Below are 4,815 nucleotides of genomic sequence, written 5' to 3'. Positions count from 1 at the left end.
CGGCCGACGACGGGTATTCGTAATCTACGGTTACCGCCGTCGGCGTTCCGAGTTTCCCTGGGGGGTTCTTTCGGGGGTGGCCGAAGTAAGATGTGGGCAGTCCCGACGGATGTGTCCGTGTTGCCCGCAACCGTAACAACGCGGTCTCCCAACGTTTAGTCCATTAGAGCGCGGTGGGGTTGATCCCTCAATCCTGTCGTTACGCCGGTATCCTGACGTTCGGCGACGTTCGCTACCGGTCTGTCCTGCGCTCCTCGAAGTCTTCTCAACAAGCCTCGCTCGGTTCCTTTGCTCGTGCGCAAAAGGATCGAGTGAGCGGTGTGAAGGACCTGCCGACGCTCCGGTATTCGGTCCTGCAGGCCAACGGGGATGCAGCTCCGTTGCCTGTACCGATCCGCCCCATGTACAACTAAGCTCAAGAGTCTCCTCCGGTCTAGGAGGTGGGCGGTAACGCAGCTCAGCTAGCAAGTCGGCCTGAATGCTGCGCGCTTCTGTAGCTAACTCCGACAGGGAAGTAAAACTTCGACCCCGTAAATATGGCTTGAACCGAGGGTGGCACTGTCGGATAACGCGTGCCACCTTCTCTTTTTCGTCTACGGGAGGGTCCGCTCTCCGATACAGTTCCTGAATCGCCCGGATGTATTCCAAAAGGCTCTCATCACTATGCTGCGTTCGGGCTGCAAGCTCTTCGCGCATACGCATCACGTAGTCTGGGGGGAGGAACTCGTCCCGAAACTGCTGCTTGAATACGCTCATCGAGAGAAATGGGGGCTGGGACCTACGCCACAAAGCAGCTGAGCTTACCAGCGCTGCGGGAAGTACTCGACGCAGAATGACGTCGTCGGTGGCTCCAACGGTAGTTTGGTAAGCACTCAAGTCGGCGAGGAAATCTTCAGCAGACTTGGAGTCGCTGTAGCCCGAAAATGTCGGTACCGGCAAGTTCAGGCGCAGCTGCGTGTCCGGGGACGGCTGGGCGGCGGGCGTCCAAGGGCGGCCAAGCTGCTGCGTCAGTAACGTACAGAGGGATGCCATCTGTCGAAGCAAGTCCTCAGCCACTGGCGCAGGCTCGTCCTCGTCACTGTCTGGGTCGTGCTTCTTCCTGGGAGGCATCTCCGGTTGAAGAACCTGCGTTGCAACGCAGACGGCGGCAGAACGAAAAAAACAAACAAAAATGCACACTAACTGCAACTGTGCCGTGCCCTCCGGGGAAAACGGTGCGACGGGTCGAAAACACTAACGTTGGGCGCCAATTTTGTGGGAACCTCGGCCCACAAACCCGGGGTGGTTCCGTATTCGACCCCGCCGTAACCCCGAAGAACACTGACACAGCAGTTGAACAAAAGAAACAAGGTTTATTGCCTTACATCACAGCTGCTGGCCGTCTGCCCGCTTCGTCGCTCCTCGCTTCTGTGACCGTCTGCCAGCCTGCCTGCCGCACGAATCTCACTCTTTTCCCGAGCGCTCGCTCTTTTATCTCTTGCGCTATCTGTGCTATCGCGCGGAAGTTGCCGGGTTATCAGCGCCCCCCACAAGGCTTAAGGCAGTTGACTAGGCCTAACCACAGCGTCATCACCCACAGAATTCAACGGCTAACACAAGACAAGAATCACAAAAATACGAACAAAAGGCTTGGCCACTGCCAAACAAGTCTAAACATGCGCCTACGGGGAATATTCGTTACGGCGAACATGCGAGAAAAGGCTTGACACGAGCGCGGTAAAACAACACGCAATCATTGGCAAATCATCCACCTTTTCCCCCGGGGTGACCACTTCCGTCGGCACCCAAGCACAAACCAGCCGCCGGCTCTAAAGCGAAACGCACCGCCTCCAAAATAATGTCGCCACCGGCGCGCGTACGCTAACGATCTCTGATTGGCTGCGCAATATATGTATAAATATTTGGATGCTCATTGGTCTAAAAAACTGGCGTCAGTTTCCTTTGCGCTGATTGGGCGAGAGTCATTTGACTGAGGAGCGAGCATCCGAACGCGCGAACCGCTTAACGGAAGCAGTCGAACGGAGGAGAATCACGAATCACGTCTGTTCGGCCACGCGTGTTCTCTCGGACTGCAACCGTTGTGCACGCAGACGCTAGGGGGTAGTTTGAGGGTTTTGAATGCTTTAGATTTAGATTGTGGCGAACTGCTAATGTGAGAACGGAATGGCACATCCGCCTCATCATCACAACAGCGGGAAGACGAACATGTGATGGAATCCCTGCACCTCCAAAGGACGCAGAAATCGTCAGAGAGGAAGTCTGCACTCTTTCCGACGTACTGCAGGTGAACGGTAAGACAAGTTTGATTACTTTTTTTGTGACTGAAGGAAGTAATGCAGGTTTATCACGTTAAGTGCATTACGTACAACATTTACGAGTCACTCGGTACGTTAGCGGCGTTTCATTGTGCAATGCATTGCCGTAACTTGTACGTTTCTGATATGCCGTTAATCAAATTATGTGTGGTTATGCTAGTTGCCCCTCATGCGCATCGCAGCCGTTCATTCACTGTGACCTACGAACATTCGTGACAAATGCCTTGGTGTTCAAATACGAAATCAAGATCGATTGCCTATCATAGCAGTGATTTCCGTGCAGAGTTACGGATCATCAGTATATTTTTTTGTTTTGTTTTAGTTCTCCCGCAGCCATCGGCAACAACGACGCACATAGCTCAGCATTGGCTTTTGAACTGCCCTTCGATGTCGAAGCACCTAAAGCTCCAGTGAAGCCTGTTACAAGACGTAAAAAGATATGTACTGTAGCTTTTTCGAGGCAGTTTCCGAGGACAAATAAAGTTGATTTGTCATACAGCATCGCTTTTTGATTGTCTGCTTTGGGACAGCATGATCGTTGCTCTACAGCAAGACAGCAAGCGCCGAAGACAAACGGACGAGGCTGGGGGGATAAGGGGGACGAGAGGAGAGACGAAAAACCCGAGGAGAGAAGGGGAAGGAGGTCGGTCTGCGCATGCGCACTGGGCCCGAGCTTTTTTCCCGCGCTGGCCAGCGGAGACGCTGTGAGTGGCTCCTGGGGATCACGTGGTTTGGGCGCCCGCCATTTTCCCTGGACCATTGCGTAAACGGCAGCTTCTGGCGGTGCACAAACTGTCCCGGCACGCGGACGACGCAGCGACCGACCGCACACCTTCTCCCTACGTGAGCCAGCGGCCGACTGACGCTGGCGCTACTCTACGGATGCTACGCATGTGCGGGCGCTCGTAGCTCCCTCTGCGCGCCCCTAGCGCCAGCTGCGAGAGGCTAAAAGGGAAGTGAATCCTTGCGCCCTCTTCTTGCGTTGTCATTGGTCGTGACGTCATCCCATTGTCCCAAGGCTACACCGCCTTTTTTTTTTCACACGGTCGACACAACTGGACAAGGTCAATCTGCAATGAAGCTATCTATGGCATGACGTCATCATGCACCTGCGTGGCTCAAGGACGCGTACGCTCTAGACAGGGGACCTATTATTTATTGAATCACTATCCCAAGATTATTTCCTTTATTCTTCTATAATGATTGCATAGGAAACTATTGCAGAAGAGCACCATGCATGAAAACTGATCATAGCAAGCATTCTTATCCCAATGACTTAGTAAATGCGACTCCCAAACGAACAAAATATCCTAACACCATCAGTGGCTAATAACGTGCCCTAGGTACACAAAAGATCAACACGGAGCATGGTTAACAAGGAGCGCAGAGCCATGTGTCCATCGAACAGTCAGACAGATAACTGAATAATGATGCTTACTTCCTCCTGAATAAAGTCACACGTCTATCCCCCTTGCGGTTAATTTACGAACTAATTTAATTGCAAACTTATTAAGAATCGTGGCAGTGCTACTCACGCCCACATGGAGGGTGTGGAAGCACTATCATCATTGTCAAGACAAGAATGATCAACAAGAATCTTCCTTGTCCAAAAAGAAAAAAATACAGAGCATCAACAAAGGAAAGCATGCAGGCCTCTGCACGTCAGGAGCCCTGTCACGAGTGGAAAAATTGCACGATTCCTAGACAACAAAGGAAAGCACGCAGAAAAACACTGAAACAAAGTGGCAGACACACACACACTCCACTTATTCGTGAAGTCCTCATTGTACATCCGTCCACGGAAGCACACACCATTCACCTGTGATTAACCATACATCCGTACCACGTTAGAGGTAAACTGAATCCCACCGAGGCTACGCTTTTCCACTAACGGCCAACACAACTGCTAGGAACAGAATTAAGGCGTCCACACCCGCCAATGTCCAAGAGAGAAGTGAATCCTTGGGCCCCTGCATCACATCCTGTCTGAAGAAGGCATCGGCAAAGACAGACTCCTATTATTTATTGAATCGCAAAATTATTTCCTTTGTCCTACTCCTAATGATGTTCATTCTTACATAGCGCACGCTAATCAACTGAGAAAAAGACACCCAAGCAACACAAAGTGCAGGAATAATGTCGGTGCAACATTGGTTACGTTGGCCAATGTTGGCAATGTCGCTGCGACGTTCCATTAATATTGGAATACCAACGTTAATTTACAGCCATTGCCGCAATATCTATGCAACATTTGATTACGGATATAAACTTTGGAAATGTTGCTGGAATAGGCATCTTATGATGTTATCCCAACGTGAAATTCCCAGCACTGGAACAATGTCGGTGAAACGCTAGAAGTTATCCATAAAATCTGTAACATTGCTCCGGCACTGGTGCAATGTTTTCTTTCCAATCCAATCCAATCCACCATCCAACGTTGTCAGAATATAGATACGACATAGCTGTACCAACGTGGCTTCATAGCATTGGACCAATGTCG

General features: G+C 51.1%; 1 long non-coding RNA gene across 1 annotated transcript; it reads left to right on the top strand.

The window, feature by feature from the left end:
* The first annotated feature begins 2,181 nt into the window (after positions 1-2,181).
* LOC135386996 (uncharacterized) lies at positions 2,182-2,816 on the top strand. The gene is made up of 2 exons (XR_010420770.1): positions 2,182-2,291; positions 2,638-2,816. It is a non-coding gene; the product is annotated as an uncharacterized LOC135386996 (long non-coding RNA).
* The last annotated feature ends 1,999 nt before the right edge of the window (positions 2,817-4,815 follow it).

Source organism: Ornithodoros turicata, chromosome 3 (genome assembly GCF_037126465.1).
Source record: "Ornithodoros turicata isolate Travis chromosome 3, ASM3712646v1, whole genome shotgun sequence".
NCBI classification, from domain to species: Eukaryota; Metazoa; Arthropoda; class Arachnida; order Ixodida; family Argasidae; genus Ornithodoros; species Ornithodoros turicata.
The sequence above is the reverse complement of the archived record's forward strand: the minus strand, read 5'-3'. Positions and strand labels throughout refer to the sequence as shown.